Genomic DNA, 14,017 nt, shown 5'->3' with positions numbered 1-14,017 from the left:
AAAAATAATAATACGACTGTTACCTAGGTAACTCAGCGAATGTTGAATACGACGCATCAGTGAGAAACTAGTGAATTCACCGGACCTACCAGATTACCTGTAATGCTGTTCATCACTTTACATGAGTTCCTAGAATACGCCACCCTAGTAAATTCACCAGCTACCTTTAATGAGTGAAATCACTAATTAAAATGGACTAATTGCTACCGACCGTACTAGAGGGTAGTTTTTGTTCACTTGAATTGTATTTGTATGCGTAATGGTTGGGAAGTCGAATTTATTGTTCAAGTCATCATTAGTGTTTCTTTTTCTTTTTTCAATGATTGCGATGTCAGGATCAGGGGCTGGGTCAAGCGATGCAAAGTAATTTCCTCCGGAGTTGGAGGCCATTGTTAATAAATACGCGATGTTACTTAGATGTCACTCACGAATATATAAGTAGTCACGTGGCACAATTTTATGCGACGAAAATCGAAGATAGTATACACGACTTCTTTCAATGATTGCAAGGTGTCGACTGCAGATGCAATTATTATATATGAACTAGATGTACCCTGCCACGCTTTGCTGTGGCATATTCGTGTTACATGGATGATAAATTATTAACGAAACAAAAGCATACGTTCATATGAGTTTGATTTTGTAATAAGTACTTGTGTGCACACAATATTTGTCGTGTTTCCATTCTGTGCATTGATATCAAGGATATCTGGTTTGCCGACACGGAAACACGCGATATCTAAGAACTAATCCGCATCTCAATCTAAACAACACTTTTCCAAAGGATACCCTTGAGCATTATTGATTGTGATTCGGAATGCAAATCGAATTGGAAATTGCAATCTTTTAAATCGAAATGGTGTATCGACTGGAATCATGGAATTCTTCACCTTTGAAAGGCTACGTAAAAAGCTTTACTTACACTACGTTCGTCATCAATTTGTTAACTGCGAGTCGCGTACCGTTGCGGAGTTTTGGCTGATTAATATTCCGCAACGTGATAATTGCCACACCTATTTTCAATTCAGTATGTGGGGTCATCCCTGGAAGATCAATCGAGTTCAAAAATTCCGCTGGATAATTAACTGATTCGTCTTCTTCCACAACGGAGTTTATCGACGTATATGATATTGTTTAAGCGACTGCATGCGAAATTCGAGCATGAGAAATAAAAGTGGAACGATTGAAACGTGCATTTCCCTCTTGCGCAAGAAGTCAACACAGATTGCGCACGATCCAGCCACGCGATTGAAAAGCAAAAAAATATATTTTTGTAACGCAAATAATTTCATTGTATAGTTTAATGTTTCTTAAATTTGCACCCAAAAAATGTTTTCATTCGGACACTTACTTTCAAAGAAAAATAAAAATTTCCAAAACACTACAAAAATTTTCAAAAACTATTTGGAATTTTGCAACAAAAATTACACAGGCTGCGTTTCTTTATACATTCCGGATAATCCCATTTCACAGCCGGAATAAACAGAATGCGTTTGAAATATACGTCAACATATCATCAGGCACGTTCTAAAGAATAAATAAACAGAAAAGTTTATTCCAAACGTTCAGAATGAATAAAGAAATTCAGCCACAGTATACTGTTCGACTACAAAACTCGGCGCAGCCTGAATATCATTGAAAAATATTAATGTTGGTAAATTCGGGAGGAAGCCTTACCCAGCTGATAAACTACAAAACAAGTGAAATCTTATATAATTTAGAGCAATTTATTTTGTCAGTTAAAGTAGTCTAAATCAACAAAAAATATGTTAAGCTTTTCTTTCTAGGTATTAAGCAATTTTTATTGAGCTTGATGCCGTATTTTGTAAAAAAAGTTCGCTTTATAGGGGTATTCAAGTGTGGGAAATGGATATGAATTTTTGGAAAAATTATTTATACCCAGTTCTTCGCAGAAATTTCTCTAAAAGTCCACCACTATTTTACGGCGTTTCATCGTGGGAATTGAAAATGGGGAAAGAAGACGTCCAGACTGTAGCACTTGACTTAGCAAAAAATACCCTGCTGATGTGTCCGAAGAGATTTTGGCCGAGTTCAACAAAGCACGCCAGTCGCTCCTCTTCTGGGTTCCGGGTTGAACACTTTCAGAGGTGAAGCGTTGGTGTCCATGCGAAAGACGTGGCCAAGCACCCAGTTGTTCTTTCGGGCTGGCTGAAATCCAACTACTCTTCGGCGGTGGGACTTAATTAGCGGGAGATGTGGTTCCACTACTCGCGTATGTCGGTTGGTTGGAGAGTGCCCTCTGAGACAAGGTGTGAGAGTCGAGTTGCGAATGCATTGGCTGTCTCTTGTGACTGCAGCTTTTCGACGTTAAGCTTTCCTTGTATTTTTTGACGCACATTTTTTGCTGCACAGAGGCGCGCGCGTATCCTGGCTGCAATAATATAGTGGTCCGAGTCGAATTTTGGGCCTTGGAGTGTACGTACGTGTAAAACACTGGAAGCGTTGCCTCCGTCTATGAAAACTTTATCTATTTGGTTTTTAATTTTTCTCTTTGGAGACATCCACGGTGCCTAATGGACGTTTTTATGTGTGAAACTAGTACTACATACTTCTATGTTTCGGGCCCCGGCGAAGTCGATTAGCCTTAGTCCGTTGTCGGACGTTTCATCGGGGAGGCTTAATTTTCTTACGATGGTTCCAAAGATCCCTTCCTTGCCAACCTTGGCAGCGTTCTGTCGAGGATAAAAAACTATCATCGTTCTTGTTCAACCCAGAGTCGAGTTTCAGGAGTGACTACATTATGTTTGGAAAGTGGGTTAGCAAGGAAACTCGACTTCGATGCTATAATCAAAGCCTTTGCCTCAGCTAAAGACAGAAAGGCGAAAGTCTGAGAATTATGTCAATAGTTTCAATATTTGTAAGGTAAACTGAGTGAATAAAATTTTGCATTTTCGTTGTTAAAGTTTTTCTCTGATTCATTCATTCAATAAGACTACCAAATCAATTATATACTTAAATATACTGCCGTCCAAATCATAAATGCCGTAACTGCAATGGGATTCTTATGTAAGTAGTTTACCACTTTCTTACTTTGGGCGGCAGTATACTTCGATATTCTTATTATTATTTTTCTCATCTTACACCGGAAAAAATAAATTGTACGTAGGGGGGATAGGTGCCTGCATTCGAAATCCCCCCAGACTCCGATTGCCCCTCAATGACCCTGGAGTAGCCACAAGTTTGTTCGTGTCTCAAATCTAGTAAAATTTGGAAACTTGACTACTACGGAAAATCATCATTGACTATTTTTTATTTATTTAGCCAACTTCACTTTTTAACGCGCTGTCGAAGTCCGATTCTCCAACCGCTCAGAATTAATGCTATGTTATTTTATTTGCTTCATACAGGTTAAGATTGGATACAATCTTAGGTATGAACTTGTTTCCAAAAGCACTATAGGTGGAAAGCAAGTAAATACTTTAACCGCGTACTCGATACCAACCTAAGTACTTGCGGGAAAGATTCGAGTACAAATAGTACTCAGTACTTGAAGAAATATCGAGTATTTACTCGTAGTTACTTGTATCGAAACATCACTACGAAAGTCTTAGAGGGCTAAGGCTAGGCGCACATTGCATCCGATAGGCCGACCGATTTCGGCCGAACAATTGACCGTCCGAATTGATGCGCACACTTAACCATATTATTTCCCGACCGTATTTGTACACACAAATCTAGTTTTCATTATAATTTTGTAAGCAGTGAAATATTTTGATACATTTTAATTGACATACTCTACACATGTGATTTTATATGTAATTTTTTTGTTTTTGCACCCAATAAGTTAGTTTTTCGCAGTCCATTTTGGTACTTTTCACCTGACATCGGACGAGAAAAGCAAACATGTTTAAATTTATCGTCATTGAGGGACGTCAACGGCCGATGTCAGTTCGGTTATCGGTTTATGTGTGAGAGCGCTCATATAATCAAAAGTGTTTGTTCATATCGCCCGCATATAGCCGATATCAGCCGAGCACAATTCGGCACGTGTCAACGTAAATGACATTAAAGTGATATCGCGTACTAATTTGTGTTATTTCGCAATTGAATGTCAAATAACACAAATTTGCTTTATTTCCTTTCGCGTTGAGAAATAAGACCAACTTTTGAACTTAACAATATAGTGCACATAGCTACTCACCCAGTTACATTTGACAAAAAGTAGTACATACATGAACAAGTTAAATGGACGGATTTGTAAGTATACAATTTTGAAAGTGCCCAGCGACGCGCAGTGCGTAATTTCGGCGATTTAGGGGAAGGAAAATCATAGCTCCCATAATTTTGACTCTAGAATATATTTTTTTTTAGTTATGTACTTCTAATAGACTGTATAATTATGCTTTCAAACGATGTGGGTGATTCCATAAGTCTAATATTTTATATAGGCATTTTCAGGGGAGGGTCTTTATAGTCAAAAATTAAAAGTGATATATCTCCGTTAGGTATGGTCGAATCTGGGTTATTTTTTCCACGTATATTGGTTGCATTTGCAGGAATATTTTTGCAAAAAAATTACCCGTTAGGTGGCGCCGGGGTCGAAATATTTGGAAATCCCGTATTTATAGACTGATTTTGTTAATATTTGCGATATGTATTAAATACATAGCAAGCAATATATTCACTAAAAATATAAATATAATTATATAATTTGATTTCTAATATCTTCGCACCATTTTGGCTGACAGTTTTCACCTGTTGCATTAACTATAGTGTTTTACAAGAACTAAGTATACAAAAATCGAAAAAAAAGAAAACTTAAATTATTATTTGTGTTTCTTCGCCTTAAGGTCGATTTGATTTAATTTGAGATTTGTAGCTGACATGCCTCAAAATAAGAAAAATTCCAATGACTAATTTTTTGTCACCAAAAATACATAACCCCAGAGGTTGACTTTAAATCGACTTTTTTTTTAATTGTGCAATTTTGTGCAAATTCTTACTATTGGCCCTTGATATACAGATATCCAGTTAAACGTAAAACAATTTATGTGCTTATATGAAAAAAGCGAAATTCCATTTTTTTTAATCTTGGGCCCGAACCAACTGTAAATCGAAGGTCATAGCACATCATTTTTTATTGCTAATTTGGGTTATTTATGTTATAAATAATGTGTAAAAATTTTATAGCCCATAACTTGTCGAGCCGTTTTTGAAAAAACTCATTTTAAATAAAAATTATTCCTTTTCTTTTAAAATTTTCATACATACATATTGGACTACGGATTTAAGCATTACGACGGCCCTTTTTAAAAATTATAATGTGGAGGAAACACTATTGGCTACAACACTCTTTATTTATTTTTTTATGTAATACATAATTTGTTTAAAAAATGCACGATATTTTATAAACAACTAAATTTTTATTATTGAAAAGAACATCGTTTATTTCTACAAACTGTACCGGATATAAAGTAAACTTTTTATTTACTAGTATCGTCCAGTTGTCGGAATTCGACATATTTTTTCATACCATTTTGAATTTTACCTGTCACAAATACTAACTCCTTTATGCGAATTACATTTGAAGTCCACTAACAAAATATGTAGCGAATTTACAGGAAAACTTAAAATCAAATTATGAACGTTAATACCGGATTGATTAATGCTAATTCTATCAAGTCTCCTCCAAATTTCTTCAGTTGCTTTTGAAATTAGAACGAAAAAGGAACCTCGATTTTCATTTATAAAAAATATGCATATGTATTTGTATGTACAGATAAGTGTTCATCACTGACTAATATGTCAAACAGACTTTAAATAAGTTTTTCGATTATATGTGTCTGAGAGCCTCTTGGAGACTAAAAACTAAATTGCCCACATCTACATAATCGAATCGAAAATTTCAACTCTATTAACATAATTCTGTTGTATTTCTCATTGTCTCCATTTTCGCCTTGTCTCAATTTTCGTTTTTATCTTCACGTTGCCTTTTTTTATCTTCATCGTTATCGCTTGTTTCTTCATCTTCATATTTATCTTTATTTCAAAGTTTAATTTTAAATACGAAGTAAAACAAAATGCGAAACGGCTTAAATTGAACAGGTTGCAAAAACAACCATACACAAATATGAAAATTTTTAAACGACGATTTTCAACCAATTTCGAAACTATAAAAACTCTCCTCATCTACAGAAAATTACCTTCCCAACGGTGTTTTAGTTTTGAAATCGATAACTTTACCTTGGTCTTATCTTTGTTTTTATCTTTCACATCTTTGCTTATATCCTTTTCTTTTTCTATTCACGTAGCGATGACGTGTTAAGATGTGACGTCATTTTATGTTATGTGATAGGATGTCATGTCATGTGTTGTCATATCCTCTGATGTCATGTCATATGATGTAATATCATGATGTCAAGTCATGTGATGTGATGCCATATAATGTGATGTCATATCATATGATGTCATGTCTTGTGATGTCATGCCATATAATGTGATGTCATATCATCTAATGTCATGTCAAGTGATATCGTGTGATGTGATATCATATTATGTCATGTAATATCATGTGATGTCTCTTCATATCATGTGATAAAATGTGATGTGATGTCATGCAAGATCACATTCCATGTTCCTATTAGTACATCGATAAATCTGTTGATAACTGTGTCGATAAAAATACCGATAACAATATCCATAAACATATAAAAAAATACAACGATTGTAAAATCGATTAATTCATCGATAAATATAACAATCATCAGTATCGATTGTTGTACATATCGTTAACAATATAAATGACTAAATCGATAACAAAATCAATTATTTAATCGATTATTATACCCATCACAATATCCATTATTGCATCGATAAAAATATCGAATGTTATATTGATTATTATATCGATCACAGTTATTTAATCAATAACAGCTTCGATAACAATATCGATTATTTTATCATATCAATATCGATTATTATATCGATAAAAATATCAAGTTTTATATCGATAACAATATCGATCTTCAGCCTCATCCTTTTCNCTCAAACCGCTTAACCGCTGAGAACCATTTCCATGTGCATTATTCCCCTTGAATTTGAAAATTTACTCCCAACCAACCAACTGCCGCTAAAGCAGTTTCACTTCATAAATTCAAGAAATGTTTTTACCCTTTCAGTTACCCTAATTCTTATGTACCTGTCATTGTCTCCATTTTCGTCTTTATCTTCACTTTTGCTTTCATCGTTATCATTTATTTCTTCATCTTCATCTTTATTTCAAAGCTTAATTTCAAATGCGAGTGAAAGTGAAACAACATGCGAAACATGTCAAATTGAACATGTTGCAGCAACATCTATACACAAATACGAAATGTTTAATCGACGGTAATTTTCACCCAATTGTGAAACCATAAAAACTCTGCTCATCTACGGAAAAATGCCTTTCCAATGGTGTTCTTGGTTTTGAAATCGGTTCGGTAGATCCCCAAAAGAACGGAGACAAAATTTATGTTAGCGTGCTAATATATAGATTTGTCCCAGTTGCTTTAAAGTCGGAATGTAGAGATTCTACAGCTTGCTCGCTATAGAATCCTAGACCCTTGCCTACATGCATGCATGGTCTAGAGCGGGTGCGTGGAAATTTTAAAAGAAAAGGAATAATTTTCATTCAAAATGAGTTTTTTCAAAAACGGCTCGATAATTTATTTATAATTTTTACAAGTTATTCATAACATAATTAACCCAAATTAGCAAAAAAATATGATGTGCTATGACCTTCGATTTAAAGTTGGTTCAGGTCCACCGTGAGCGTAATTGATATGTAAGGCTGACGTCTAAAATTTCAAAATAATGTTTTTAATTAAGTTAACAATGTGTTCGTTCATCAAAACAGGCATGTTTGCACAAGCTCAGAATTCTTCCAGGTAATCTTCTAACAATTGGGGACCGATTTTCTATTATATCAGACATCTATACGCATACATATCGTATCTGAATTTTTTTTTACCAACTTCGATTTTCCTTCCTTCCCCAAAATACCCAAATTACGCACTGTGCGACGCCCCGCGCCCCTCCCCTCCTTTCGCACTCATGCACTGCCGGCATTATAACTGTTTAGAAACAAGAATAACAATAAAATGACAATAGTTGGGAACTATTGCGTATGGTGTTATTGCATGCACCCCACCCATGGTAGAATTATACCAGGTGAAGTAATATTAGGGTAAGAAGAAATACTTTGACACTGCCTTATTTGAAAAAAATGTGGCTATAAGACAGCCGAATGTCAGAAAATAAAGCGAGAAAGCAGAAATTGTAACTGCAGATAAAACTCAAAACAATATTCTCTGTGCTATATGCTGCGAACAGGAACGGCAACTTTTGTTGTTCCATGCCATGGCGGAATTATAAAAGGTGAAGTAATAAGAGCGAGAAGAAAGATTTTGACACTGCCTTATTTGAAAAATTGCAGCCGGATGATAAAAAATAAAGCAAGAAAGCTGTTTTATTACTTCACCTGTTTATTGCGCCATGGTGCCATGCAAACATTTTAAGGTTTTCCAGCAATGTTTTCAACATATTAAAAAGCATGCANTCAAAAACGGCTCGATAATTTATTTATAATTTTTACAAGTTATTCATAACATAATTAACCCAAATTAGCAAAAAAATATGATGTGCTATGACCTTCGATTTAAAGTTGGTTCAGGTCCACCGTGAGCGTAATTGATATGTAAGGCTGACGTCTAAAATTTCAAAATAATGTTTTTAATTAAGTTAACAATGTGTTCGTTCATCAAAACAGGCATGTTTGCACAAGCTCAGAATTCTTCCAGGTAATCTTCTAACAATTGGGGACCGATTTTCTATTATATCAGACATCTATACGCATACATATCGTATCTGAATTTTTTTTTACCAACTTCGATTTTCCTTCCTTCCCCAAAATACCCAAATTACGCACTGTGCGACGCCCCGCGCCCCTCCCCTCCTTTCGCACTCATGCACTGCCGGCATTATAACTGTTTAGAAACAAGAATAACAATAAAATGACAATAGTTGGGAACTATTGCGTATGGTGTTATTGCATGCACCCCACCCATGGTAGAATTATACCAGGTGAAGTAATATTAGGGTAAGAAGAAATACTTTGACACTGCCTTATTTGAAAAAAATGTGGCTATAAGACAGCCGAATGTCAGAAAATAAAGCGAGAAAGCAGAAATTGTAACTGCAGATAAAACTCAAAACAATATTCTCTGTGCTATATGCTGCGAACAGGAAGGGCAACTTTTGTTGTTCCATGCCATGGCGGAATTATAAAAGGTGAAGTAATAAGAGCGAGAAGAAAGATTTTGACACTGCCTTATTTGAAAAATTGCAGCCGGATGATAAAAAATAAAGCAAGAAAGCTGTTTTATTACTTCACCTGTTTATTGCGCCATGGTGCCATGCAAACATTTTAAGGTTTTCCAGCAATGTTTTCAACATATTAAAAAGCATGCAAACGAAATTCATACAAAAGCGCTATGTCCAATTTGCCGAGCAGTTATTAAAGACGACGCTTTTCCTATATTTTGTTACACTTTTCATGAGTAAAAATATTTTGTGTATATTACTATATATATTATATGAATTATATCTCATTTTTTGTTTAATTGTATTTTTGGAGTCACAAACGAGACGTCGTTTTAGGTATACCAAAATCGATATTGGCCACATTGAGGTCAGCCAGGTGTTGCCACTGATTAACGTCTACATAAAGCCGGGGTGTCCGAAGTGATTGCCGGAATAACCAAAGCCTTGATTTGGGTCTAAAAATTTCGAATGCAATGACTTTTTGTTTATAATATAAGTTTTAGTACTAATACTGGATCCAATTCCCTGTACCTTTAATTCCAATTTGTGTATTTTTAACCCATTTCGTACCACCGTTACGTTTTCGCAACAGCAGAACTAAAAATTGTTTTAAAATAGATAAGCTGCAGAAATCTACAATGCCATAGACAAATGGTAGCTTTGCTGTTATATTTTACCAATTTGTAAAAAAAGTTTTACTTGCAATTAGGGCCCAATTTGGACCAATTTTGAAATGACTGCAATGGTGACACGCATAATATTCTTTTTTTTCATATGGACTTAAATATGATGCCAAAATGCCAAATTAACTTCCTGTGCATATATCCACCAAATATGTTTTACCTATTGCGTCTGGGACATGTGTAAATATAGGTGTTGCGAAAACGCAGCGTTGGGACGATCCACTACTACCACCGTTAATGTAATACCGCAAAATAAACAATACTTCCCTGAATGCGTGGAAGATTCATTGTCTCATTCTTCTCATTTTTATTTGGCGCTGTGCCAAGTAAAGCCAAGTCCTTGTTCTTTGTCCATGCCTCTGCGCCATATACCAGCACGGGCATGATGAGTGACTTATAGAGTGTGGTTTTCGTACGCCGAGAGAGGACTTTACTCCTGAATTGCCTACTCAGTCCAAAGTAGCACTTACTGGCAAGAGTGATTCAGCTTTGAATTTCGATGCTGACATTATTATCGGTGTTAATTGTGGTTCCCAAGTAAACAAAATTCTCCACTTTCTCGAAATTATAACTGTCAACAGTCACGTGGGTGCCAAGGCGTGAGTGCGCCGACTGTTTGTTTGATGGCAGGAGATACTCCGTTTTGTAATCGCTGACCACCAGACAATATATTGTTCCTGAGCGGTTCAGTTCTGAACCTCTTATTATCTTCTCTATAAGATTAACATGAGGGGAAGTCGCCTTATCTGAAATCCCGTTTGGTAAGAAACGGCTGGGAGAGGTCTTTACCAATTCTAAGGAAGCTGGTGGTATTGCTTAACGTCGTTTTACACAGCCGTTTCCGTTTCGCATGGATACCAAATTCAGACATCGCAGCGTGTGGGACTCGTTTTATTGATGTCGGAAGCGGTTTTGAAGTCCACAAATAAATTCACCATCTCGACCCAATCAGTTCGTTGACGGTGGGCTTCAGTCTTTTACAACATACGCTCAACAAGACCTTATAACCTATGCTTATAAAGCTCAGCGGTAGTTGGCGCGTACGGCGTTCCTTTATTATGGATTGGGCGGATCGGTATAAGAGCTGATGAATGCACCTTGTCAGCCCCTCACCGCCGTACTTGAACAGCTCAGCTGGCAGGTCATCAGGTGCAGCATCTTTGTTGTTTTTAAGACGTGTAATTAATATTCGTACCTCGCCATAAAGCATCCATTTCGTCATCATTGACTGGGGGCTTGGGTTCGCCTTTTCCACAACTTTCAGTGACGCTACCAATTTATTTATGTAAATTCATTTTTTCAACTACGCAAAAACTTCGAAAGACTAAGAATTCGCTGGAAAGAGTATCTAACTATATATCTTGTATGCAAAACTCTTTTACAAGGTCAGTAAATTGTGAAAAAAGAATTGTAAGTTATAGGCAAAAGCCATTCGAATATTCAAATTTGTTGTTATTACTGAAAGTTATTTTCGAGATAACTATCAACAATCGACAAATAAATGTCAGCCTTACTTTTAAATAATTTAAGCCTTATCATATTATCGCAACTGGAATATAACGACCCGGCGATATGCTTATAAAAGGACTGATCATTTTGTTTTGTTAATTTCTTGGACATATCAAACATTATCTGAAACATGTTAACCGTCAACTATAATTAAATTATTATCTTCTTCCTTTTTACAGTACAGTTTAAGGAAGTTCCAACGTTAGTAAAAACCTTAAGAAAATCTTAAAGTATTTTGTTTGAATTAAAAATTCAGTATAAATCAGTACAAATTTTGAAAAATCTGGACATTAGTGTACTGATTGAACAAATGAATAAAAGCAGTACAAGAGTTGAAAAATCAGTACTGTATTGATTAAATCAGTACGTCTGGCAACCGTAGTTTTTCGCGTCATCTCTTTCTCTTACCACTGGTCGGTATCGTTTTGGCGCGAACACCCCTAATGGAGACATTTCCTCAATGTGTTGGCACACCACCGACAATCAGCTGTTTTGCTCTTCAACCTGAGCTTTATGGGCCGATTACGGATAGCAACACAACCACGGTTCGGTTGCTGTCGAGTTATCGATAATCGAAACTGGACAGTTCGACAACCAGCAAGCGGCTGTAAACAAGTTGTGCGACTAAAAATAAATTATCAAAACAAATAGTTTTAAAGAAAAGACAGCAATAAAGCTAAATTCATCACAGTTATTTGTTTAAGAGGAAGAGAAGTGCATGAACGCGGCCTTAAAGAATAATTCCAATCCTCTAGAGCTACCGCGTGTACTGAAGCAAAACGTAATGCTCTCAAGGTATTTCTTTTGTTACCGTTTTGTGTTCATTTTCAAAGCATATTGAGGACTTCCAAAAGAAGCTGTTGTATAATTGGTTAATAAACAGATGAACCACTTCGTTCAACTACAAAACCTCCGCTCATAACAGCTTGTGCATCTCTTTGATTTTTCGCAGAAGGAAGTGCCACAGCAATGACTTTAATTTGGAAAACTTGGTGTGTCGGGGTCGTTTTAAAAGAGGTACTTCAGTTGATAAAGGTAAAAATTTGCAATCAGTGTTCGCTTTTGTTTCGCCAAAGGGCGTACTCCACGGGAACGAAGACTTCAAGTTGTTTTGTTATTTTCACCATATTCTGTAAAAGTAATTATTAAAACTAATTAATTATTAAAAAGTAAAATGTATGACACAATTTTCCAATTTTTGATCCTAAATACGCTCCAAAAATATTCCAAGCCACCACAAAAATATAGTCGCCTGTATACACACTTTGGAGCAACTGCAGTTGTTAGTTGAAAGTTGCCAGTTGCCATCTGTAATATCCTTTTGGCAACTAGCAGCGCAACTGAAGTTCGATTGCTATTGATAATCGACCCCTTTAATTTACACAACCAGTTGTCGGTAGAGTTCTCTCCTATCAGCTGGAGTGAAAGGAAATAAGGGTAAAATGGAGGAATACACAAAAGAAAACTTTGTTGCGGCCAGTACACAACATAGAAATTTATTATTTATTACATATTTAATTAATTTAATTACTCATACTAAATTTCATATTTTTTTAAGTAGGTAGTAAGTAGGTTTAATTTGCCCAAACAGTGTTTTAAAACTTATTTAGTATATTGTCTCGCTCAAGGTAATAGTAGTGGATTCTCCCAACGTTGCGTTTTCGCAATGGCCCACCCTAGGAAGCCTAATGCGACTAAATTTTTTTTGATCACTTCTCCATTATTTTTAGGCCTAAAATACGTTTTATTAAAAAATTCCAAATTTTTGGCCTTTGGGATGAAATGAGTTAATCTCAATCATATATGTAATCCTTCTATATTGGCAGTAAGCTAACTTCCCAATGTGTAAGCATTCCGAAATCAAAGCGAGACAGTCTAGTACCATTTTTGTCAATGCATTGTGTAGTTGAGTGCCGTTTTTGTGTTGTGTACATGTTTATTTATAAACATATGTACTCCTTTTATTTCGTACGTGTTTATTGATATATCTGTACTGTAGTGTTTTCGGACGGTACTAGCTCTTACTGCCAATATAGGGGTATTACATATATGATCTCAATGCTTTGTCTAAGCGATCTTTAAAAATATCAATCTGCGAACCTGTATCACATAAAATACGAGCCAGTTGTTGAACTGTTGCGTCCCATTAGATGATCCACCCGCAGATGATAACAGAATCTAAGTCTCGCTTGGACAACGCAGGTTGTCAGTGGCGATGTTTGTCACAAGTTTGGAGCAATTTGGACAGCGTGCGGGGTAGCCCAGTAATGAAATTGATGGTACAGTTGTACTTTTTGGTACATTTTAAAAGCCAAAAGTACATTGGTACTACATTGACATTTTTGATACATTTTTGTCAAGATACGGTACTGCAGCACAATTATGTCGAAATACCACACTCTATTTACTTGGAGTTTTGAATTTTTGTGCATAAAAATATAGTCATATTTTTCTACCATATTTAAATACGTGGTGTTTATTAAAAAACGAAACTCTTACTTAAA

This window comes from Rhagoletis zephyria, unplaced genomic scaffold, assembly GCF_001687245.7.
Source record: "Rhagoletis zephyria isolate East Lansing unplaced genomic scaffold, Rhagoletis_zephyria_1.1 Rzeph_scaffold_04447, whole genome shotgun sequence".
Taxonomy (NCBI): domain Eukaryota; kingdom Metazoa; phylum Arthropoda; class Insecta; order Diptera; family Tephritidae; genus Rhagoletis; species Rhagoletis zephyria.
This window is presented reverse-complemented; position numbering follows the sequence as displayed.